The sequence below is a fragment of the Phyllobates terribilis genome, unplaced genomic scaffold, assembly GCF_046119375.1.
Source record: "Phyllobates terribilis strain yellow unplaced genomic scaffold, ASM4611937v1 Scaffold_3__8_contigs__length_932513732, whole genome shotgun sequence".
NCBI classification, from domain to species: domain Eukaryota; kingdom Metazoa; phylum Chordata; class Amphibia; order Anura; family Dendrobatidae; genus Phyllobates; species Phyllobates terribilis.
In genome coordinates, this window is record NW_027362763.1 from 466,316,248 (window position 1) to 466,343,649 (window position 27,402).

A 27,402-nucleotide genomic window follows, 5' to 3' on the forward strand; every position below is an offset into this window, starting at 1 on the left:
CTGCAAATTCTCTAAGGAAAGATTTTTTTTTTTTTTGTTCCATCATGGTGTCGGTTCAGGATTTGGCTAAATACCTGCAGGGACTCTCTCTGGAAGTGGCCGAGCTCCGTCAGCACGTGAGTAACTGTCCTGGAGCATATTTCTTGGAGCCTAAGGTATGTTTGCCGGATTTATTTTTTGGTGAACATCGAGAATTTTTTTCATTTAAAAATGCTTGCTTATTGTATTTTCGTTTGAGACCCAAGTCCTCTGGGGATGAATCCCAGCGCGTAGGGTTCATAATGTCACTTTTGCGCAAAGAGCCTCAGGAGTGGGCCTTTTCTTTGCAACCTAGTGATACATGCTTCAGATCAGTGGATAGTTTTTTTTCTGCTTTAGGACTATTATATGATGATCCTGACCGTGTCGCATCAGCTGAGACTGAGTTGAGACGTTTAAAACAAGGATCAGGTAATGTCGAAAAATATTGTACTCATTTTCGTCGTTGGTCCACTCAAACAGGGTGGAACGATTCTGCTCTGAAAAGTCTATTTCTTGCTGGGCTCAGTGAAAGGGTTAAAGACCTGCTAATTGCTTATCCTACACCTGAGGATTTGCAACAGGCTATGCAATTAGCTATACGGGTGGATAGAAGACTGCGTGCTAGGGTTAATGAGAGCAAATCCTCTGCTATGTCAGTTTCTGGTTATGATAATGTGTGTACTAACAGTGGTGAACCGATGGAGATTGGATCGGTGGCACCTCGCTCTCAAGAAAAAGACCGTCGTTTTTCGCAAGGCTTGTGTTTCTATTGCGGAAAATCTGGTCATTTGATTAAAGGCTGTGAGCTTCGTATGAAGAAAGAAAAAAAAATGGTCAGTCACGCCCGTATTGCCTGTTTAAATTCCAAGGGTATATTTTTAGCTGCTTCCACGATTGCTCAGGAAAAATTAATGGAATTTCGGGTGTTTGTTGATTGCGGGTCTACACTGAATGTAATTGATGGGGGATTCGTGGAAAAACTCAATTTAAAACCTGAACCTTTGTCATCCCCCATTGCTGTGGTTTCTGTGGATGGTTCCCCTTTGAAGAATATTACTCTCAAGGTCAGTGAATTTCCTCTCACTATTAATGGTGTTCACCATGAGAAATTGGATTTGGTAGTGTTGAATAACTTGCCTTCTCCAGTAATATTGGGTTTGCCCTGGTTAAAATTTCACAATCCTGTACTGGATTGGTCTACCAGTGAAATTAAATCCTGGAGCCATAAATGTTATGACAAGTGTTGTAACGGGCGTATTGCAGCTTTGGATAGGGGAGAATTGCCTGTTCCTATTCAGGATTTTTGGAGAGTTTTTTCTGAGAAGGAATCGCAGGTTTTGCCTCCCCATAGAGACTATGATTGTTCTATTGAATTTGTCCCTGGAGCGACTCTTCCTAAAAGTCGTTTATTTAACCTTACTATTCCTGAGAGGAAGGCTTTGGAGGAATACATACAGACAAGTTTGGCCGCCGGTCACATTAGGCCCTCTAAGTCTCCTGTGGCGGTTGGATTTTTTTTTGTAAAAAAAAAGGACGGCGGTTTACGTCCTTGTCTGGATTTTCGTGAGATCAACAAAATTACGGTACGCAATCCTTACCCACTGCCATTGATTCCTGATCTGTTTAACCAGTTATTGGGGGCCAAGTGGTTCTCTAAAATTGACCTTAAGGGGGCATACAATCTGTTGCGCATGAAGGAGGGTGATGAATGGAAGACTGCTTTTAACACTCCTGTGGGTCATTTTGAGAATCTGGTTATGCCTTTTGGTCTTACTAATGCTCCTGCATTTTTTCAGAATCTGATTAATGACATCCTTAGACCTTTGATCGGTAAAAATGTGGTTGTGTATTTGGATGACATTTTGATTTATTCGCCAGATCTGGAGTCTCATTGGCGGAGCGTGCGTGAGGTATTACAGTTATTAATGGACAATTCGCTTTTTGCTAAGCTGGAGAAATGTGAGTTCGCTGTACAGAGAATTAGTTTTTTGGGCTACATTATCTCCAGCAAAGGTTTTGAGATGGATCCGGTTAAGGTTCAGGCTGTGCAGGAATGGCCTAGGCCTATTGGTTTGAAATCGACACAGAGGTTTTTGGGTTTCGCCAATTACTACAGAAAATTCATAAAAAATTTTTCTAGTATTGTCAAACCTCTGACTGATCTCACCAGGAAAGGTGCTGATGCGGTTCAGTGGTCTTCTGAGGCCATTGAAGCTTTTGTGTATCTCAAGGAGAGGTTCACCTCTGCTCCCATCCTTATGCAGCCTGATGTTACTAGGCCGTTTTTGGTTGAGGTTGATGCTTCCTCTGTGGGGGTTGGCGCAGTATTGTCTCAGGATAACGGGGATGGATTACATCCCTGTGCCTTTTTTTTCAAAAAAATTTTCGGAGACTGAACTGAATTACGATATTGGTAATCGGGAATTATTGGCTATTAAACTCGCATTTGAACACTGGCGCCACTTCTTGGAAGGTGCGGAATTTCCCGTTCAGGTTCTTACGGATCATAAAAATCTGATATATCTTGATGCTGCCAAGCGCCTGAATGCCCGTCAGGCTAGGTGGGCACTGTTTTTCTCGCGGTTTAATTTCTCCGTTACTTACATCCCTGGTACTAAGAATGTTAAGGCGGATGCCTTGTCTCGCAGTTTTTCTCCCATAGTCGGTGCTGAGAAAGAGGAAAACATTTTACAAGAAGGTGTTGTGATAGCTGCTTTAGACTCCGTTTTGGAAGATGAGATTCTTAAAGCTCAGGAGAATGCCCCATCTAACACTCCTCATGGGAGGTTGTTTGTGCCTGAGACCTTTAGGAGAGATTTGTTTGTTGAGTGTCACGAATCTCGGTTGGCAGGTCATCCCGGAATCTCTGAGACCAAGAGACTGGTGGGTCGCAGTTTTTGGTGGCCTGGATGGCAGAAGGAAGTCATTAAGTGGGTGCGCCAATGTACTATATGTGCTAGATCTAAGTCCTCACATACTCCTGCTGCGGGGTTGCTTTGTCCTTTGGAGGTCCCCAGTGCTCCTTGGACACATTTGGCTATGGACTTTATAACTGACCTTCCCCCCTCTGAGGGTTTCACTGTCATCTGGGTGGTCGTGGACCGTTTTAGCAAGATGTGTCACTTGGTTCCCTTCGTCAAACTGCCCTGCGCTAAAACTCTCGCTAAGGCCTTTGTCAAGGAAATTGTCAGACTTCATGGCGTTCCTACTGACATTGTTTCTGATAGGGGTCCTCAGTTCGTGGCTCGTTTTTGGCGTGCCTTTTGTGACAGGTTGGGAATTCATTTGTCGTTTTCGTCCGGATATCATCCTGAATCTAATGGCCAGACAGAAAGGAAAAACCAGGATGTTGAGCAGTTCTTGCGTTGTTTTGTGGCAGACAATCAAGAGGGGTGGTCTGAGTTTCTGCCACTTGCCGAATTTGCTCTGAACAATCATACATCTTCTTCTGCTGGTTGTTCGCCTTTTTTTTGTTGTTCTGGGAGACATCCGTCGTTTGGGTCGTTCTCCAAGTTGGGATCTGCCGTGCCTGAGGAGGAGAATTTTTCCGGTGATTTGGAAAGAGTTTGGACGGATGTGCGTGGTAATCTTCAGGAGGCCAACAGAAAATCTAAAGACTACTTTGATAGGAAACGACAGGAGGTTTTGTTCGCTGTTGGTGACATGGTTTGGTTGTCCTCTAGGAATCTGCGGTTGAGGATTCCTTCTAAGAAATTGGGTCCCAAGTTTGTAGGGCCCTTTAAGGTGCTTCAGGTTGTCAACCAATCTGCTGTTAGGTTGGAGGTTCCTACCTCCTGGAGAATTAATCCGGTCTTTCATGTCTCTCTGTTAAAAAAAGCTGTTGTGTCGGATGGTGACGCCTCTGCCTCTGTTCCTCCGGTGGTGGAGGACGGGGAATATGAAATTTCTCGCATCCTTGACTCTAGACGGTATAGAGGTAGTTTGCAGTATCTTGTGGCCTGGAAAGGTTTCGGACCCGAGGATAACTCTTGGGTGAGGTCAGATGATGTTTCCGCGTCCAGACTTATCAGAGCGTTTCACAGGAGATTTCCTGATAAGCCTGGTCCTAGGGGATCCGGAGGATCCTCTTAGAAGGGGGGGTACTGTTAGAACCTTGCTGTTAGGTTTTTTTTCCTTTGCTGGTCACATGACCTTGTTGGCCTATTTAATCCTGCTCCGCCCTTCTGGCTTTGCTGGACTTCATTGTATATCTACTTTCTAGCTAGCCTGTGCTCTGTATCTAACTCTGTTAGTTTGCTTGGTCTACGGACCTCTATGTTCTATCTATTTTGTTTGTTCGTCTGTCTGCTACTATTTCTGTTAGGAGGTGTCCCATATTCCTCCCAGTCCTTAGTACTTGTAGGGATTCCCTCCCCACATCTATAGGTCTTCGTACAGACTAGATTAGGACTTTAGCAGGTCTGATCGCAGGATCAGGTTCCCTGTTACATCGTAGGGATTCAGCTGAGTCTTATAGTAGGGACAGATCTCCTCTCTTTCCTTAGCTTTGGTAGCAGAACATAACAGTTAATATCCTTAATCCACACAAATGGGTGAAATCGGGTAGTGGGTACGAAGGATAGACCAGTCCCTAGCACCCTCCATTGAAAAGCCATAATCATCAACATTAACAGAAATAAACACTTCAAATAGATCACTCCGTTTGTAATGACTCTATATACGAGTTTCACTTTTTGTATTGAAGAACTGAAATAAATTAACTTTTTGATGATATTCTAATTTAGTGAGATGCACCTGTACATCCATTCTTCCTTGGAAAATTCTTCCAGTTCTGTGAGATTCCTGGGTCGTCTTGCGTGCACTGCTATTTTAAGGTCTAGCCACAGATTTTCAATCATGTTCAGATCAGGGGACTGTGAGGGCCATTGTAAAACCTTCAGATTGCGCCTTTTGAGGTAGTCTATTGTGGATTTTGACGCGTGTTTAGGATCATTATCCATTTGTAGAAGCCATCCTCTTTTCAACTTCAGCTTTTTTTTTTACAGATGGTGTTATGTTTGCATCAAGAATTTGTTTAAATTTCATTGAATCCATTCTTCCCTCTACCCGTGAAATGCTCCCTGTGCTATTAGATGCAACACAACCCCAAAGCAAGATTAATCCATCCCCATGCCTATTGTTGGCGAAATGTTCTTTTCCTGAAATTCTGTGCCCTTTTTTCTCCACACATTCCTTTGATCATTGTGGCCAAAGAGTTCTATTTTAACCTCTCAGTAACCAAAATGCATCAGACTTGTTTAGTTGTTCTTTTGCATACTTCTGATGCTGCATTTTATGGTGAAGATGCAGGAGAGGTTTTCTTATGATAACTCTTCCATGAAGGTCATTTTTATGCAGATATCTCTGAACTACAGAACAATGTACCACAACTCCAAAGTCTGCTAAATCTTTCTGAAGGTCTTTAGCAGTCAAGAGGGGATTCTGATTTGCCCCTCTAGCAATCCTACAAGCAGCTCTCACTGAAATTTTGCTTGGTCTTTCAGACCTTTTCTTGACCTCCACTGTTCCTGTTAACTGTCATTTCTTAATTACATTCGAACTGAGGAAAGGGCAACTTAAAAATGCTTTGCTAGCTTCTTATAGCTTTCTCCTGCTTTGTGGGCCTCCACCATTTTCATTTTCAGAGTGCTAGGCAGCTGCTTAGAAGAACCCATGACTGCTGTTTTTTGTTTGGAAATTTGCATCATCTGGCCTTTCCTAATGATGATAGTGAACAAACCATAACCCTAACAGGATAATTAAGGTCTGAAAGCTTGGTCAAAGTTATCCGAGCACACAAAACTCCATGGGTGCCCAAACTTTAGCATCGGCCCATTTACCTTTTTGTAATTTTTAAAATTAAAAAAACTATTATTTTTTCTTGCCAAAAATACAAATGAAATGTGTCATTTTTAACTTTAGGCCTTTTAGAGATCATTTCATCTTTAACTTGCTTAACTGTTCACAATAATTTTGCCCAGGGGGGCCCAAACTTTCACATGCCACTGTATCTACATGAGACATTTTTGTTGCACGTTCAATACTGCATCAGGGGGAAGTTTTCTTCCTGAGGAAAGCGCTATGTTGGCATAAAGAGATTAAGGCTGTGTGCCCACTATGCGTTTTTTAAGCGTTTCCGCAGCAGCAATTTCGCTGCAGAAACGCTTAAAAAACGCTTGGCAGGTCTGCCATGTTCCCCAATGATAATCCGCATGTGCTGTGCACATGCTGCGGAAATTTCCGCTGCGGATTATCATTGTGGAAAAATCTGCAGGACTACCAATTATTTTGCGGAATCGCAGCGTTTTCGCCACCATTGACTTGCATTGGACCACATGACATCCGCATCACTGCATCTGCAGATGCGGATTCCATGCGTTTCAATGTGTGGATGGTACCCGGGTTTGGAGAAGAGGAGACTCTCCTCCGGACCCGGGTACCATAGTACCTGTAAAAAAAAGAATAAAATAAAAAATATACATTATACTTACCTTCTGATGGCCCCCGGTATCCTTAGCGATGTGTCCTAGCTTGCCGGCAGCTCGCGATGGTATAAAAAGGACCTGCCATGACGTCATTTAGTCATGTGACGGGTCACGCGACCGCTGACGTCGGCGGACGCGTGACCCATCGCATGACTAAATGACGTCATGGCAGGTCCTTTTAGTCCACCGCGAGCTGCCGGCAAGCCAAGACGCATCGGATAAGGACACCGGGGGCCATCAAAAGGTAATTATAATGTATATTTTTTATTTTCTTCTTTTTTTACAAGGACTATGGTACCCGGGTCAGGAGGAGAGTCTCCTCTTCTCCAAACCCGGGTACCATTCTTTTACGGTCACACTATATAAATCCATGCCGGTTGCATGGATTTATATAGTGTGACCAAGTTGACAAGCACTTTCCAAGTGATGCTAAAATCGCTTTGAAAGCGCTTGACAACCGGCATGCGGAAATGCATGTCAAGAACGCTTCACATCCGCTTGTCCCTGGCAGGAAAAACGCATGTACAATCCGCATGCGTTTTTTCTGCCAGGGAGATGCAGAAACGCTCAGGAAAAATCCGGAGCATTTCTGCATCGTGGGCACATAGCCTTATAGGAAATGCAAAGCTCCTCTTGGAATTTAAATATGCACATTGCCTCTTCAGAGAGGAAGAGGGCATGAACTCTAGTGTCACCTATTGGATGATTTTGAGTCCAAAAAGTCTTTACGCCGGCTTGGCGTTTTGCACGAGCAGAAACTTTACCCCTCAGACCACTTATCAGAGGCCTCTAACCCAGTCACATTATATCTCCTGTTTTGGACTGAAGAGGGGCAAACACTCCAAAACACGTGTCTTCAAATGAGTGTCTGGTTTGGCTTCTTATCCCAAGTCATATGGCAAGGCTCATTAAATGGTCGATATTGATTTTTTAAGATTGCTACATCCAATAGATGGCACTAGAGTTCCTGTCCTCTTCCTTTCTGAAGAGGCAATTTGCATATTTCAATACCGCATCAAAAAACAGCAAGCGGTTTTATGGTGAATTGTTGCGGATTTGAGGTGCAGATGTTAGCCATATGTTTTTACAGGTGAAAAATGAAAATAACTGTGTTGAACTGTAAAAACAATGCATCTGCTAACCAGGACACAAAAAACGCACCAATCCACAGTAATATTGTAAGATTTTAATGTGAGGTCGGACACATCTCTAGCACACACCTTGGCAAAGGCCATTGTAAATGGATGGCAACTGTGTGCCATCACTATATGGACTGGGTTCAGTCTGAGAGTAACTTGTGATCGGAGCTAGGCCTCACTCAGACATGTTTGTTCAAATACGCATAAAAATGGTCCGCATGTCATCAGTATTTTGGATCCCAATTTCATCAGTGTTTGGTCAGTGTTAGTTTTTACCATCAGTGTTTCATCAGGACAAATAACAAAGCTTAGACTATCCTTTTCAATGTTAATCACTTAGAGCATTCTGTTGTCATAGGTGTGTTGTCTATGATTTTCACAAACCCATAGAATTGTATTGCACTTTCATCAGTCATACCATACAGGTGGGTACTGGCAAGCACGGCTGGAGTTCAGAAAGGGAGATACTGGCGAGCACGGCTGTAGTGCAGACAGGTAGGTACTAGCAGGTTGGAGCGCAGGCTGGATAGGGTCCAGTACAGACTGGGAAACAGGAACAGAGCCGCAGACGCGATAGACAAGCAGAGTAAAGCTAAACCGCCGGAGCGGAGGACAAGGCAGAGCAGAGCGGTACCGCCGGAGCGGTGGACAAGGCAGAGCAGAGTGGAACCGCCGGTGCGGTGAGCAAGCAGAGCAGAGCGAAACCGCAGGTGTGGTGGCCAAGGCAGAGCAGAGCGAAACCGCCGGAGCTTTGGACAAGGCAGAGCAGAGAGGAACCGCCAGAGCGGAGGACAAGGCAAAGCAGAGAGGAACCGCCGGAGCGGTGGACAAGGCAGAGCAGAGCGAAACCGCAGGTGCGGTGAGCAAGCAGAGCGAAACCGCCGGAGCGGTGGCCAAGGCAGAGCAGAGCGAAACCGCCGGAGCGGTGGACAAGGCAGAGCAGAGAGGAACCGCCAGAGCGGTGGACAAGGCAGAGCAGAGAGGAACCGCAGGTGCGGTGAGCAAGCAGAGCAGAGCGAAACCGCAGGTGCAGTGGACAAGGTAAAGCAGAGCGAAACCGCCGGTGCGGTGGACAAGGCAGAGCAGAGAGGAACCGCCGGAGCAGTGGACAAGGCAGAGCGAAACTGCAGGTGCGGTGAGCAAGCAGAGCGAAACCGCAGGTGCGGTGAGCAAGCAGAGCGAAACCGCAGGTGCAGTGGACAAGGCAGAGCAGAGAGGAACCGCCGGAGCGGTGGGCAAGGCAGAGCAGAGAGGAACCGCTGGCACGGTGAGCAAGCAGAGCAGAACAGGGCTGAAGGTGCAGGCAGAGAGGACAGGGCTCTGTTCACATGGAACAAGCAGACAAGCAGAACCAGATACACACAAGATACTTACAATAAAGTAGCGAGTGGACACAAAACTCACAAACAGAAGTAAAGAGACAACAAGTTGGAGTTAGGTGCAGGTTCAGACACTGCAGGAAAAGGGGAGGTACGGACATAGAGACAAACAGGTAACAGGCTAGCAGACAGTTCAGACAGGAACTGATACTGCAACGAGATACAAGAACAAGCCTCGGTATACAGCCCCTAGAGTGGCGGAAACAGACTAGAAGTCACAGGTAAAGGCCTGGGTATACAGCCCCCAGGGTGGCGGAAACAGACTAGAGGTCAGAGATAACAGGCCTGGGTATGCAGCCCCCAGGGTGGCAGAAACAGACTAGAAGTCAGAGATAACAGGCCTGGGTATGCAGCCCCCAGGGTGGCAGAAACAGACAAGATACAGGAAAAGACCTGGCAACTCAGATGCAAGGAGCACACTGATAGAAAGTGTTGCTCAGGCGCCTCCTTCTGGGTGGAGGGGGTTTAAATATCCAGTGACTCACAGCAATAGGCAGGGGACGCATTAGGAGTGCGCCCACAGCAGCTATAAGAATCAGGAAGTAACCGGGCCGCCGCCCTAAGCAATCAGACAAGAGACATGCACACAGTATGAAATGGAGCAAGGTTTGCAGGCTGGACTGATGGGTAAGATTGCGGTCTTGCATGGTGGGAGGTGGTGCACTATGCAAGCATGCCGCCAGGGATGTTACTGTACCCCCTCTTTACGCCCCCTCTTCTTCAAGCCTGCAAGGGTCTTCTGCAGAGAATTTGGAGGCCAATCCTTCTCTTCAAGAGGATTTTCTCTTCTGTCCACTAGAGGAAGCGAAACTGGTCTCATCATCTTGGTGACTAGGATGCTTCCTCCTATTAAGCCATCCTCAGCAACAGATGAAGTGGGTGAAGTACCAGGAACAGTACACAGGAAAGTCTCTCTCCATTTGTTATCAGGTAGCACCCTGGTAGATTCAGGAGACAACTGGAGGTCCTCCGCCTGGCTGGAGGGGGCAGAGACTCTGGGGTAACCACCGCCTTGACGTACACTTTGCCAAGCTTACTAGATGAAGTGGGCGGCGTACCAGGTACCGGGTGTAGGAAAGTCTCTCTCCGTTTATCGGGTAGCACCCCGGGGAATTCAGGAGACAACTGGAGGTCCTCCGCCAGGTTGGAGGGGTGCAGAGACTCAGGGGTAATCACTGCTTCAAAGTACACTTTGCCAACCTTACTGGATGAAGTGGGCGAAGTACCAGGTACAGGGTGTAGGAAAGTTTCTCTCCATTTGTTATCAGGTAGCATCCCGGAGGATTCAGGAGACAACTGGAGGTCCTCCGCCTGGTTGGAGGGGTGCAGAGACTCGGGGGGTAAACACCGCCTTGATGGACGTAAGACCCGATTTATTAGAGACGGAGGGTCCTGGCTTTGGGACCATCTTCAATCTGGTTTCAGAGATGACATGTCTGTGAGGCGGGACGGTACCTGAAGCCAGATCATTGGTACAATCGTCGAGACTGTGTGGGGACATCACCTCCGCTTCTCTTCCTTCGGAGACTTCAGAGCACAGCGAGTCAGAGACTAGCAGATCTGGTGAAGAAGAAGAAACTGCTGACTGTCCTGAAGATATGGGGACTGGACACCCCTTGTACCTTAGCAGTCCCCCAGGACACACCATGCAGGCTCTCCAGACCTGAGCGGGCACTAGATCTCTCGGCTCTGGACGACCTGTGGGAAAGCCAGTCAGCACCTGGAATGTGAACTTCTTCATGTGCAATGCTCTAATCTGGAGCTTAATTTGTACAGACATATTTTGACTGTTTCTGAGTAGGGATCGTCCTTCCGCTGACAATGGCCAAACCAGCTGCTGGAGTTTTCGGACGGGAATCAAACACTGACTCTTCAAGGCTTTAAGTCCGAAACTTCCGGTTAATCAGAGGCCTTCACTTGCCACGGAGACAGTCATGGTCATCTGTGGAGAGGAAACACTAACGCCAAGGGCAGCCTCTCCTACAGGCCTAATGTCTTGGGATTCTCCAACCTTCGCTGGACAAAGACTGTCAGGGGGTCCCAAACAACCGCAGTGGGACCGCAATCCGATTTTGTGACTGAGTTCTGGCCTCTGCTTTGCATGACGAACATAGTCATCCTTCAAGGATTCTGTGTGGAAAGCTGCCTCTACAGGCTGGGAAACAGTAGGTCTTTGGGAGGACAGAACCTGGCGTGACGGTTTACCTCTACGCCTTGCACGTCTGGCCTGCCTCTTGAGGTTGGGAAGAGAAGTATTCTGTGGAGCATTGTCATTCTGCGTGGGCGGCAGTCTCTTCAGGCTGGAGAACTGGTAGGCTACCTACACACATTACCCATCGGGGCTGCTCTGGGATATTGGGAAGTGAAGCTTTAGCAGAGGCTTCAGGATTAGGGTCATCGAAGACAATTAGAAAGGCCACCAGGAAGGCCTGCAGGTCAAAGACGATAGGATCCCATGCTTCCCATAGGGGGGTGATTCATTTCAAGGCGTCACCTGCTAGGTAGGACATCATAAATGCCACTTTAACCGATCAGTAGGAAAATAGTGAGCATAGAACTTGAAATGCAGCATGCATTGCTCCACAAATGCATGGCTTCGTTTTGGATACCCATAGTACCGTGGTAGATCCGCAGAAACAAGTGCTGATAGATCCATTTGGGCTGGTGAGTAAATCGCCAGGACCTCGGCTTGCGCAAAAATTTTTTCTTGGTGCACGTACTCGCCAGACGAGGATTCAAATGTCTCTGAGAGCGAAGGGCCGTGGGGCTAAAAGGGAACCATGGCCAGAGCAAACTGTTACGCTCGCGCCCGGACTGACTGGCGTGAGCGTGATCCCACTGTACCATGAACCGAGGAGTGCCTGGAGGGGCGTAACTAAGTATCAACCCGATCCAACCAAGGTCGCACGGCGGCTCAGTCGACTCCATGAACCAAGGAGGAACAGAGCAGAGGGACCAGGTGCTACTCCAGGTCAGACCCCGGTCACAGCTGTTGACCCACACCGGGGAATGCAGGAACAGGCAGGTTAGACTGGCTTACAGACAGGTGGGTATTGGCAGGCACAGCTGGTATGCAGGAACAGGTGGGTACTGGTAAGCACGGCGGGTATGCAGACAGGTGGGTAATGGCAAGCACGGCTGGTATGCAGACAGGTGGGTACTGGCAAGCACGGCTGGTATGCAGACAGGTGGGTACTGGCAAGCACGGCTGGTATGCAGACAGGTGGGTACTGGCAAGCATGGCTGGAGTGCAGACAGGGAGATACTGGCAAGCACAGCTGGAGTGCAGACAGGTAGGTACTAGCAGGTTGGAGCGCAGGCTGGATAGGGTCCAGTACAGACTGGGAGACAGTAACAGAGCCGCAGACGCGGTAGACAAGCAGAGTAAAGCGAAACCGCCGGAGTGGAGGACAAGGCAGAGCAGAGCGAAACCGCAGGTGCGGTGAGCAAGTAGAGCAGAGCGAAACCGCAGGTGCGGTGAGCAAGCAGAGCAGAGCGAAACCGCAGGTGCGGTGGACAAGGCAGAGCAGAGAGGAACCGCCGGAGCGGTGGGCATGGCAGAGAAGAGAGAAACCGCTGGCGCGGTGAGCAAGCAGAGCAGAACAGGGCTGAAGGTGCAGGCAGAGAGGACAGGGCTCTGTTCACATGGAACAGACGGGAAAATACAGGAAGATGGCTAGAACACAGGAGGTAGATTCGGAGGAAGGGAAAAGGTACAAGTAGAACCAGATACACACAAGATACTTACAATGAAGTAGCGAGTGGACACAAAACTCACAAACAGAAGTACAGAGACAACGAGTTGGAGTTAGGTGCAGGTTCAGACACTGCAGGAAAAGGGAAGGTACGGACATAGAGACAAACAGGTAACAGGCTAGCAGACAGTTCAGACAGGAACTGATACTGCAAAGAGATACAAGAACAAGCCTGGGTATACAGCCTCTAGAGTGGCGGAAACAGACTAGAAGTCACAGGTAACAGGCCTGGGTATACAGCCCCCAGGGTGGCGAAAACAGAATAGAAGTCAGAGATAACAGGCCAGGGTATGCAGCCCCCAGGGTGGCAGAAACAGACTAGAAGTCAGAGATAACAGGCCAGGGTATGAAGCCCCCAGGGTGGCAGAAACAGACAAGATACAGGACAAGACCTGACAACTCAGATGCAAGGAGCACACTGATAGAAAGTGTTGCTCAGGCGCCTCCTTCTGGGTGGAGGGGGTTTAAATATCCAGTGACTCACAGCAATAGGCTGGGGACGCATTAGGAGTGCGCCCACAGCAGCTATAAGAATCAGGAAGTAACCGGGCCGCCGCCCTAAGCAATCAGACAAGAGACATGCACACAGCATGAACTGGAGCAAGGTTTGCAGGCTGGACTGATGGGTAAGATTGCGGTCTTGCGTTGTGAGAGGTGGTGCACTATGCCAGCACACTGCCAGGAATGTTACAAAAATCACATCGGAAACCAGATAAAAAGGGGAGAAGTTGACTCAATCTTTGCATTGTGTGTCTGTGTGTGCCACACGGAGCATGGAGTACAGAAAGAGGAGAAGAGAACTGTCTGAGGACTTGAAAACCAAAATTGTTGAAAAATATCAACAATCTCAAGGTTACAAGTCCATGTCCAGTGATTTTGATGTTCATTTGTCCACAGTGTGCAACATAATCAAGAAGTTTACAACCCACGGCACTGTAGCTGATCTAACTGGACAACAGAAAAAACTGAAGAAAGGTTGCAATGCAGGATAGCCCGAATGGTGGATAAGTAGCCCCAATCAAGTTCCAAAGTAATTTAAGCTGTCCTGCAGACTCGGGGTAAATCAGTGTCAGAGCAAACTATCCATCCACATTTTACTGGAATGAAACGCTATGGAAGGAGACCCAGGAGGACCCCACTGCTGACACAGAGACTGCAGTTTGCCAAAATGTACTTGAGTAAGCCAAAATCCTTCTGGGAATGTGTCTTGTGGGCAGATGAGACCAAGACAGAGCTTTTTGGTAAAGCACATCATTCTACTGTTTACAGAAAACAGAATGAGGCCTACAAAGAAAAGAACACAGTACCTACAGTCAAATATGGTAGAGGTGCAAAGATGTTTGGGGTTGTCTTGCTGCCTCTAGTACTGGGTGCCTTGACTGTGTGCAAGGCATCATGAAATCTGAAGATTACCAAATGATTTTGGGTTGCAATGTAGTGCCCAGTGTCAGAAAGCTGTGTGTTGTGTCCTAGGTCATGGGTCTTCCAGCAGGACAATGACCCCAAACATCAAGAAGCACCCAGAAATGGATGGAAACAAAGCGCTGGAGAGTTCTGAAGTCACCAGAAACGAGTCCGGATCTAAATCCTATTAAACACCTGTGGAGAGATCTTAAAATTGCTGTTGGGAGAAGGCACCCTTCAAATATGAGAGTCTTGGAGCAGTTTGCAAAAGATGAGTGGTCCAAAATTCAAGTTGAGAGGTGTATGAAGCTTGTTGATGGTTATAGGAAGCAATTGATTGCAGTTATTTATTGCAAAGGGTGTGCAACCAAATAATAAGTTGAGGGTGCCAAAAATTTGGTCCGGTCCAGTTTTGGGGTTTTGTGTGAAATTTTGTCCAATTTGCCTTTTTTTTGCTCTGTTTTTTTTGTGTTGTTTCAATACACACAAAGGAAATAAACATGTGTATAACTAAACGTGTAATTGCAATAATTTTCTGGGAGAAACACTTCATTTTATGGAACAATTTCAAGGGTGCCAACACTTTCGGCCATGACTGTATATTATAATGGATACGTGTTGTATCCATGAAAATCACTGACAGAATAAATACGTGAAAAATAAACCTCTAAATCAGGCCTTAAGAAGAATTTAAAATTATGTCAGTTGCTTCTGATGGTGCTCTCCTGCCCATTGTGCAACGTGATAGTGGAGTGCCCGTGGATGAACCTCATAGGAGAACGTCAATTTCACAGTACATAGCAATACTACAGTATTGTGTGTATAGCATAAGTAATGATAGGTTCAAGTCCCCCTAAGGCTATGTCCATACACGTGGTTTTTTTCTGCTGCAAACTTTTCTCTGGCAGGAAAAGAGCTGCGTTAAAAATGCAGGTTTTGCTGCGTTTTTTTGACCACCCATTACTTCCTATGGGTGAAAAAACGCTGCAAATACGCAGCAAAAACGCAGGTGCGTTTTCTGCTACAAAAACGCTGAAAGAAGTGACTTGCTGTATTTTCCAAAAAAGCTGAAAGAAGTGACATGCTCTATTTTCCAAAAACGCAAGCAAGGCAGAAAATACGGAGCAAACAAAAAGCAATATTTGTGAACAGAGAATTCTGGTTTCTCATAGACTTTGCTGGTACTGCAAGACGCAGCTGAAAATTTGCATAAAAATCTGCTGCAAAATACGCAGCAAAACATAATGTGTGTAAACATAGCCTTAAGATGACTGATTATGTTTTAAAAAAAAAACATCAATATATATGAAAAATAAAAGTAAAAATTTAGGTGACCCGCATATTCTACAAACATAAATATCATAATGTAAATAAAAAATTAACAGATTTGGTATTGCTATGTGAAGAATTGCCCAAAGTAAAAAAAATCTAAAAATATTCACTCCATAAAGCAAACACTGAGACCTAAAGAGTACAGTATTCGGCTATGTCTAGGTCGGGGATGTTAAACTCAAACACACACAGGGCCAAAATGAAAAACTTGGACAAAGTCATGAGCCAACTAGTATACAGTATAATGGGCCCCACAAAGTCCTCCATACAGTTTAATGGGCCCCACAAAGTCCTCCACACAGAATAATGGTCCCCACATAGTCATCCATACAGAATAATGAGCCCACAAAGTCCTCGACACAGAATAATGGTCCCCACATACAGGGCTGTGGAGTCGGTAAGCCAAACCTCCGACTCCTCAATGTCCATGACACCGACTCCACGACTCCGACTCCCTCATACATGGCTCATGTTTAAGTGATAAATTTACTGTTGCACAGATTAACCTCAGCTAAAAGTCTAGACCCCGAGATCAGGAATAGGACGGACATTTCATAACTTTCCCAAATTCTTATGAAAAAATATTCCCCACAAATTGCATTGAACTACTGTACCCAATTTATTATATATTTTAGGAGTTGGAGTCAGTCCATTTTGTACTGACTCCATAGCCCTGCCCACATAGTCCTCCACGCAGTATAATGGGCCCCACAAAGTCCTCCACGCAGTATAATGGGCCCCACAAAGTCCTCCACGCAGTATAATGGGCCCCACATAGTCCTTCATACAGTATAATGGGCCCCACATAGTCCTCCATACAGAATAATGGCCCAACACAGTCCTCCATACAGTATAATGGCCCAACACAGTCCTCTATACAGTATAATGGGCCACACATAGCCCTCCGTACATTATATGGGCCCCACATAGCCCTACATACAGTATAATGGGCCCCACATAGCCCTCCATACAGTATAATGGGCCCCACATAGCCCTCCATACAGTATAATGGGCCCCACATAGCCCTCCATACAGTATAATGGGCCCCACATAGTCCTCCATACAGTATAATGGGCCCAACATAGTCCTCCATACAGTATAATGGGCCCCACATAGTCCTCCATACAGTATAATGGGCCCCACATAGTCCTCCATATAGTATAATGGCCACCACATAGTCCTCCATACAGTATAATGGCCCCACATAGTCCTCCATACAGTATAATGGCCCCACATAGTCCTCTATACAGTATAATTGGCCCCACATAGTCCTCCATACAGTATAATGGGCCCCACATAGTCCTCCATACAGTATTATGAGAACCACAAAGTCCTCCATACAGTATAATGGGCCCCACGTAGTCCTCCATACAGTATAATGGCCTCACATAGTCCTCCATACAGTATAATGGGCCCCATGTAGTCCTCCATACAGTATAATGGGCCCCACAAAGCCCTCCATACAGTATAATGGGCCCCACATAGCCCTACATACAGTATAATGGGCCCCACATAGTGCTCCATACAGTATTATGAGCACCGCATAGTCCTCCATACAGTATAATGGGCCCCACGTAGTCCTCCATACAGTATAATGGGCCCCACATAGTCCTCCATACAGTATAATGGGCCCCACATAGTGCTCCATACAGTATTATGAGCACCGCATAGTCCTCCATACAGTATAATGGGCCCCACATAGTCCTCCATACAGTATAATGGGTTCCACATACTCCTCCATACAGTATAATAGACCCCACACAGTCCTCCATACAGTATAATGGCCCCACATAGTCCTCCATACAGTATAATGGGCCCCACATACTCCTCCATACAGTATAATTGGCCCCAAGTAGTCCTCCATACAGTATAATAGGCCCCACATAGTCCTCCATACAGTATAATGGGCCCCACATACAGTATAATGGGCCCCACATACAGTATAATGGGCCCCACATAGTCCTCCATACAGTAAAATGGGCCCCACATAGTGCTCCATACAGTATTATGAGCACCGCATAGTCCTCCATACAGTATAATGGGCCCCACATAGTCCTCCATACAGTACAATGGGTCCCACATAGTCCTCCATACAGTATAATAGACCCCACACAGTCCTCCATACAGTATAATGGCCCTACATAGTCCTCCATACAGTATAATGAGCCCCGCATACTCCTCCATACAGTATAATAGGCCCCACATAGTCCTCCATACCGTATAATGGGCCCCACATAGTCCTCCATACAGTATAATGTGCCCCACGTAGTCCTCCATACAGTATAATGGCCTCACATAGTCCTCCATACAGTATAATGGGCCCCACATAGTCCTCCATACAGTATAATGGGCCCCACATAGCCCTCCATACAGTATAATGGGCCCCACATAGCCCTCCATACAGTATAATGGGCCCCACATAGCCCTCCATACAGTATAATGGGCCCCACATAGCCCTCCATACAGTATAATGGGCCCCACATAGCCCTCCATACAGTATAATGGGCCCCACATAGCCCTCCATACAGTATAATAGGCCCCACATAGCCCTCCATACAGTATAATGGGCACCACATAGCGCTCCATACAGTATAATAGGCACCACATAGCGCTCCATACAGTATTATGAGCCCCACGTAGTCCTCCATACAGTATAATCGGCCCCACGTAGTCCTCCATACAGTATAATGGGCCCCACGTAGTTCTCCATACAGTATAATGGGCCCCACGTAGTCCTCCATACAGTATAATGGGCCCCACGTAGTCCTCCATACAGTATAATGGGCCCCACGTAGTCCTCCATACAGTATAATGGGCCCCACGTAGTCCTCCATACAGTATAATGGGCCCCACGTAGTCCTCCATACAGTATAATGGGCCCCACGTAGCTCTCCATACAGTATAATGGGCCCCACATAGTCCTCCATACAGTATAATGGGCCCCACATAGTCCTCCATACAGTATAATGGGCCCCACATAGTCCTTCATACAGTATAATGGGCCCCACATACAGTGTAATGGGCCCCACATACAGTATAATGGGCCCCACATACAGTATAATGGGCCCTCCAAACAGTATAATGGGCCCCACATAGTGCTCCATACAGTATTATGAGCACCGCATAGTTCTCCATACAGTATAATGGGCCCCACATAGTCCTCCATACAGTATAATGGGTCCCACATACTCCTCCATACAGTATAATAGACCCCACACAGTCCTCCATACAGTATAATGGCCCCACATAGTCCTCCATACAGTATAATGGGCCCCACATACTCCTCCATACAGTATAATAGGCCCCATAGTCCTCCATAAAGTATAATGGGCACCACATAGTCCTCCATAAAGTATAATGGGCCCCACATAGTCCTCCATACAGTATAATGGGCCCCACATAGTCCTCCATACAGTATAATGTGCCCCACGTAGTCCTCCATACAGTATAATGGCCTCACATAGTCCTCCATACAGTATAATGGGCCCCACATAGTCCTCCATACAGTATAATGGGCCCCACATAGCCCTCCATACAGTATAATGGGCCCCACATAGCCCTCCATACAGTATAATGGGCCCCACATAGCCCTCCATACAGTATAATGGGCCCCACATAGCCCTCCATACAGTATAATGGGCCCCACATAGCCCTCCATACAGTATAATGGGCCCCACATAGCCCTCCATACAGTATAATAGGCCCCACATAGCCCTCCATACAGTATAATGGGCACCACATAGCGCTCCATACAGTATAATAGGCACCACATAGCGCTCCATACAGTATTATGAGCCCCACGTAGTCCTCCATACAGTATAATCGGCCCCACGTAGTCCTCCATACAGTATAATGGGCCCCACGTAGTTCTCCATACAGTATAATGGGCCCCACGTAGTCCTCCATACAGTATAATGGGCCCCACGTAGTCCTCCATACAGTATAATGGGCCCCACGTAGTCCTCCATACAGTATAATGGGCCCCACGTAGTCCTCCATACAGTATAATGGGCCCCACGTAGTCCTCCATACAGTATAATGGGCCCCACGTAGCTCTCCATACAGTATAATGGGCCCCACATAGTCCTCCATACAGTATAATGGGCCCCACATAGTCCTCCATACAGTATAATGGGCCCCACATAGTCCTTCATACAGTATAATGGGCCCCACATACAGTGTAATGGGCCCCACATACAGTATAATGGGCCCCACATACAGTATAATGGGCCCTCCATACAGTATAATGGGCCCCACATAGTGCTCCATACAGTATTATGAGCACCGCATAGTTCTCCATACAGTATAATGGGCCCCACATAGTCCTCCATACAGTATAATGGGTCCCACATACTCCTCCATACAGTATAATAGACCCCACACAGTCCTCCATACAGTATAATGGCCCCACATAGTCCTCCATACAGTATAATGGGCCCCACATACTCCTCCATACAGTATAATAGGCCCCATAGTCCTCCATAAAGTATAATGGGCACCACATAGTCCTCCATAAAGTATAATGGGCCCCACATAGTCCTCCATACAGTATAATGGGCCCAACATTGTCCTCCATACAGTATAATGTGCCCTACGTAGTCCTCCATACAGTATAATGGGCCCCACGTAGTCCTCCATACAGTATAATTGGCCCCACATAGTCCTCCATACAGTATAATGGGCCCACATAGTCCTCCATACAGTATAATTGGCCCCACATAGTCCTCCATACAGTATATTGGGCCCCACATAGTGCTCCATACAGTATTATGAGCACCACATACTCCTCCATACAGTATAATGGGCCCCACGTAGTCCTCCATACAGTATAATGGGCCCCACGTAGTCCTCCATACAGTATAATGGGCCCCACGTAGTCCTCCATACAGTATAATAGGCCCCACATAGTCCTCCATACAGTATAATAGGCCCCACATAGTCCTCCATACAGTATAATGGGCCCCACATAGTCCTCCATACAGTATAATGGGCCCCACATAGTGCTCCATACAGTATTATGAGCACCGCATAGTCCTCCATACAGTATAATGGGCCCCACATAGTCCTCCATACAGTATAATGGGTCCCACATACTCCTCCATACAGTATAATAGACCCTACACAGTCCTCCATACAGTATAATGGCCCCACATAGTCCTCCATACAGTATAATGGGCCCCACATACTCCTCCATACAGTATAATGGGCCCCACATACTCCTCCATACAGTATAATAGGCCCCACATAGTCCTCCATACAGTATAATGGACACCACATAGTCCTTCATACAGTATAATGGGCCCCACATAGTCCTCCATACAGTATAATGTGCCCCACATAGTCCTCCATATAGTATAATGGCCTCACATAGTCCTCCATACAGTATAATGGGCCCCAAATAGTCCTCCATACAGTATAATGGGCCCTACATAGCCCTCCATACAGTATAATGGGCCCTACATAGCCCTCCATACAGTATAATGGGCCCTACATAGCCCTCCATACAGTATAATGGGCCCCACATAGCCCTCCATACAGTATAATGGGCCCCACATAGTGCTCCATACAGTATTATGAGCACCACATAGTCCTCCATACAGTATAATGGGCCCCAGATAGTCCTCCATAGAGTATAATGGCCTCACATAGTCCTCCATACAGTGTAATGGGCCCCACGTAGTCCTCCATACAGTATAATGGCCCCCACGTAGTCCTCCATACAGTATAATAGGCCCCACGTAGTCCTCCATACAGTATAATGGGCCCCACGTAGTCCTCCATACAGTATAATGGGCCCCACGTAGTCCTCCATACAGTATAATGGGCCCCACGTAGTCCTCCATACAGTATAATGGGCCCCACGTAGTCCTCCATACAGTATAATGGGCCCCACGTAGTCCTCCATACAGTATAAGAGGCCCCACGTAGTCCTCCATACAGTATAATGGGCCCTACATAGTCCTCCATACAGTATAATGGGCCCTACATAGTCCTTCATACAGTATAATGGGTCCCACATACAGTATAATGGGCCCCACATACAGTATAATGGGCCCCATATAGTCCTCCATACAGTATAATGGGCCCCACATAGTGCTCCATACAGTATTATGAGCACCGCATAGTCCTCCATACAGTATAATGGGCCCCACATAGTCCTCCATACAGTATAATGGGTCCCACATACTCCTCCATACAGTATAATAGACCCCACACAGTCCTTCATACAGTATAATGGCCCCACATAGTCCTCCGTACAGTATAATGGACCCCACATACTCCTCCATACAGTATAATAGGCCCCACATAGTCCTCCATAAAGTATAATGGGCACCACATAGTCCTTCATACAGTATAATGGGCCCAACATAGTCCTCCATACAGTATAATGGGTCACACGTAGTCCTCCATACAGTATAATGGCCCCACATAGTCCTCCATACAGTATAATGGCCCCACATAGTCCACCATACAGTATAATGGCCCCACATAGTCCTCCATACAGTATAATGGGCCCCACATAGTCCTCCATACGGTATAATGGGGCCCACATAGTCCTCCATACAGTATAATGAGCCCCACGTAGTCCTCCATACAGTATAATGGGCCCCACGTAGTCCTTCATACAGTATAATGGGCCCCACATAGTCCTCCATACAGTATAATGGGCCCACATAGTCCTCCATACAGCATAATGGGCCCCACGTAGTCCTTCATACAGTATAATGGACCCCACATAGTCCTCCATACAGCATAATGAGCCCCACGTAGTCCTCCATATAGTATAATGGGCCCCACGTAGTCCTTCATACAGTATAATGGGCCCCACAGTCCTCCATACAGTATAATGGGCCCACATAGTCCTCCATACAGTATAATGGGCCCCACATAGTCCTCCATACAGTATAATGGGCCCCACGCAGTCCTTCATACAGTATAATGGGCCCCACGTAGTCCTCCACACAGTATAATGGCCCCCACATAGTGTTCCATACAGTATTAGCACCACATAGTCCTCCATACAGTATAATGGGCCCCACGTAGTCCTTCATACAGTATAATGGGCCCCACATAGTTCTCCATACAGTATAATGGCCCTCACATAGTGCTCCATACAGCATAATGAGCCCCATGTAGTCCTCCATACAGTATAATGGGCCCCACATAGTCCTCCATACAGTATAATGGGCCCCACGTAGTCCTTCATACAGTATAATGGGCCCCACATAGTCCTCCATACAGTATAATGGCCCCCACGTAGTGCTCCATACAGTATTAGCACCACATAGTGCTCCATACAGTATAATGGGCCCCACGTAGTCCTTCATACAGTATAATGGGCCCCAGATAGTCCTCCATACAGTATAATGGCCCACCATAGGGGTGGTAGTTCTGGTGTCGCGGGACAAATAAAACCACCCTGTGGGCTAGAGTTTGATGTATGGTCTAGGACGGTGGTCCTATTAAGAATAAATGGAGCGGTAGTACACGTGATGGACCTTCGCTCTATTCACAAGGGGGTCTTCAGAGTTCCGGTTCTCAGAATCGGTGGGAATCCCAGCTATCAGGAAGCTATCCTCTATCCTAAGGAAAGCAAAGAGCTTCCAAACTTGGTACAAAAAGGGTTAAAAGGAGATCTGACAGATCTACTCTAATGGCTATGGACATATTGATCCCGCCATTCGTGAACAGCTCAAAACGAGACATTGCAGCAGAAGCTGAGAGACCCGGATATAGACATGGTTGTGGCTCTGGCTACTGTCACCTATAGACAGATCACTGGCAGAGCCTGTGAGGACTCCGCCATGGAAGCTGTGCATGAGGCCGTGTGATCGCATGTGTACGGGAGAGCTAGGACAGGCTGACGGCCATGGCTATGAAGGTCACAGCTGATCTGTGCCAGCACCACGTGCAGGAAGTCAGTACTGTACAGATAGTGTACACACATGCGCACTGGGCAGCTGCGCTGCATTCCACACTATGTACTCAATCCCTCCGCACTTTTACCATTGCCACCCCTGTACAGTACACCGTATGCAGACACACCGCCAAAGAGTTTCACAAGCTGCAGGAAGCAACGGGAGCGTCTCATTTTATTACACCGGAGATAATAGAAAGCCCTGCACAAGTGACACACTCTCCAACCAAACCGAACACTCGCGGCAACCGGCTTCAGTCACACATGATCTATACTCACCGCGCATGCGCTCGGAGAATAAGTAGCCACGCGAGATTGATTAGCACGCCACCTCTCTTCCCGCCGGAGTACGCGGGATTTCCTAGAGCATGCGTAGTAGAGTAATCTCCCTGAGACTTCCTTTGTCATGCGCAATTAAAACAGCCACAGAACGGCAGTGGAATGAGGAAAGGAGGAGAGGTTGCGTCAGGGATAGACGTGACGTATGGACTATAGGGGATAGATAGACTGTGGAGCACCAACTGATGGGTTTTGATAGAGTTTTATTATTAGGTGTTTTTTTTATATTGTCAAATGATAAGAAAAAGCTTTAAGTGACGAAATGTATTGTTTGTGTTTTTTTATAGAAATTGTCTGAGTTTGAACAATCCTGCAGATGCCAGCCCTAGGCTCCGTTCACGTGTTCAGTATTTGTAAGCCAAAACCAGGAGTGGGTGATAGAAACACCTCACCACGTCTGTATTTATTATACTTCTCCTCTGACAGTTCCACTCCTGATTGTGGCTTACAAGTACTGATGTAAAATACTGAACGTGTGAATGAGGCCTTAGGGTGTGTTCACACAGAGGCGTGCAGATGCTACATGTATTTGGACTGGCACAGTTTGGGCTGTTGTAGTGACGATCTGCATGTGGCAACTGCTCTGGGTGGAATCTACTTTAAATGAGTTGTCCACTACTTTCACATTGATCGGCCGGGGTCCCGCACTCTGCACCCCCGCCGATCAGCTGTTATTGGTGCCGGCAGCAGCTGAAAGTCCTTGCTTGCGGTGCTTGGCAGTCTTAACTGTAGTGGGCGCCGTGGGGTACTACACATCCGCCTCCCATTCAATTGAATCAAAGTGTTTTATGCCAGAGTTCTGTTGAAAACCCTTTGTTGGACCGGGGCCATAGTTTAGTGGCTTAAAAATGTTTGCATTTTGTGGAGGCAGAGCAGCAACCTTTTAACAAATTATGAAACCGGTTTTCCAGGTAAAATTTTATAGTTTCATTGATCTGATTTTTACTAATTGGATTTTTTTTTTTTTTTTCAGTTTTATTTTTATCTCTATAATTGAACCTGACATTGCTTGTTCTGTATACTGCCATACCAAAGTATTACAGAGAGTCCTAATCACAGTCTCCTATAAAGCCCTGGATTTCACAGGAGTACCAACGTGGAAGCCATGGGTACCTTCAACAGGCCCTCATCTTTAGGGGCGACCTATAGGCACCTTGCAATCTCGTTCTGTGATGAGGAAGCCCAAGCACCAGGCAGAACCAAGCAGCTTAAATGCCACACTCTATTGACAGTGGCACTTAAGGGGTTAACGGCATCAATTAAACCCAGCTTAGATTGCTACTCTTCGGTTCAGGTGCTGTGCTGCCTGCTGTATTAGGGTATGTCCATACGGTCAGGATCCGCCTGCGGCCCCCGACACTGCGGGGTAGCCACGTGGCTTCTGCTCATTATGCAAATGAGCGGTGCCATGTATTTATTTATTTTTTTTACATGCAGACTTTCCTTATGGAGGTTAGTCTATGGGGAAAATCCACATACGGACCCGCAATAGAAATTGACATGCTGCGGGTCTGAAAGACGCGCCACATGTCAGTTTCCGCAGGTGCCCTGAGACGCAAAGTGGACATGGGATTTCTAGAAATCCATCCACTATGCTGTAACATCTGCCCTCTGCGGGTTTGACGCAGCATAAACAGGCAGCCTCAAACCCGCAGCGGCTACTGACCGTGTGCACATACCCTAACGCAGCCTGTGACTTGCGTGTGTGAAGGGTTTTGCTCCTGAGCCCCCTCCACACACCCCAACCCAGTCCATGATGGCTTTATTTCTTATGGAGCATAAAAGGGTTAAATGAAAATGATTCCTGGAGGCTAAGCTCCTCTTAAATCAGTGTATGTTCACACAATGTGTACGAGATGCTGTGGTGTTTTGTGTTTTTTACCACATTTTTTTTGCAACAAAAAAAATCTACTGCAAGCACATTGAGTGACCAATCTCTGCTCATAGTTTTTAATGCCACAAGTTTACTGATAGAACACATTAGAAAATGAAATGTTACCATTTGGCATCATATTCCTATACGTGTATCATCAGGGTGATGTCAGCTTTCTACTGCACAGTAAATACAAGTGTCCAGCCAAAACCAAGAGGTGGGTTTTACCAAGTTATTTTCATAAATTTTCTCAAATAAAATGTATCACATTTTAATCCACAGCATATTTGCATAAAAATATTGTTGGTAGTTACCTGGCAGGGTTTGTAGTTTGCAGCTCTTGACAGGTCTGTCTTAAAGGGAACATGTCAGCAGGATTTTGCTATGTAAAGTACAGGCAGTACCATGTTGGGGCTGGTACAATGATTAAAATGATACCTGAGGTGAGGAAATCCTTCTTGTGTAATTAGTGTTTGCAGTTTTCAGTTAATGATTTCCCCTATGCTCCAGGGCGGGACTGTAGGCTGGGTCTTATCTTGGTGCTCAAGGCCAGATCAGCAAGTAAAGCCCCGCCCACAATCCCGCCCGAAGCATGAGCGTCTCATTAACTGACTACTGCACACTGATTACATAAGTACCACAAGATAGATTTCTTCACCTCAGGATCATTTTAATCAGTGCAACAGCCCCAACATGATGATGCTTGTAGTTTACTTAGCAAAATCCTGCTGACAGGTTCCCTTTAAGGAAAGACAAATGGTGCAAATGAAGCTCCTAGCAGGAGTAATTAAATTTTTTGACTACTTCTAATGCACCAAATTTAATAAAAGGCAAGTGCTGTTTAATAAATTTGGCACAGTATACTCCAATGAGGATTGCTGTATGAAACATAAATATTAATAATTCCATTCTCATATGTATAATTGGTGCAAAGGAAAAAGACATCAGGCATAATTAAGGTCCAAAATTGTAAGTAAATGGTCATTTCCATCTTGTACTTTTTATAATCTATCCGCAGAGTATGCCATAAATGTAAAGTAGATGTAGATCCCACTAATGGGACTTTCATCAATCTCAGGAGCTAGACCCTAATGTACGCTGATGACAGTGGAGATGTCGTCAAAATTTCTACTTGTGTATGGTAATTCCAGCCACCTCTTCAGGGAAAGTACCATGTGTAAGGTCTCCATTCTGAAAGCTGCGAGTCCTTTTGGTCGGACTGAAATCTACTATATGTTGATGGCATATACTGTGATGTGCTATAAATGTACAAAATGGAAATACCCCTTTAATGTTAAGATTTGTTTTCAGTTTGGTAAGACTACCTCTACTTTTTTAACTTTTAGACATGTTGTAGAAACATCTCAAGATGTTTTCATCGTTAGAAGTATGTGATCTGTAACCCCCAACAAATACGAATGTGAAAGGACACTGGAGTTCTTATGAGCACCAGTAATGCATGTGAATAGGGTGTTTTATACCACATTCTTACATCAGAAAAAAAATCTATTCAGAATAATACATATTTTATCGGTCGACCATGACAGCACCATGAGAGAGGGGATCCGCCCACCAAGGACAGGAAACCTACAGGCTTAAAAGGGGGGGGCCCTCCCTCTCGCCTCAGTCTCCCTCTCGCTTCAGTTTGGTTTCCTGTCCTTGATGAAGGGAACCTATTGCAGGCTCGTGGAAGATCTGGATGGCGACGGCTGTCGAGCAGCGCCCCTATCTGGGATCTGCAGCTCCAGCGTTCTGCC

The 27,402-nt window shown here is 46.4% G+C and overlaps 1 protein-coding gene across 2 annotated transcripts in view; it reads right to left on the reverse strand.

Annotated features, from left to right (window-relative positions):
* PDSS2 (decaprenyl diphosphate synthase subunit 2) overlaps positions 1–23,832 on the reverse strand; it is a 301,951-nt gene extending 278,119 nt beyond the window's left edge. For both annotated transcript variants that reach the window (XM_073675798.1, XM_073675797.1), the window contains exon 1: positions 23,713–23,832. The gene's annotated coding sequence lies outside the window, so the exon portion shown is untranslated. The remainder of the gene's footprint in view (positions 1–23,712) is intronic.
* Between the last annotated feature and the right edge of the window lie 3,570 nt (positions 23,833–27,402).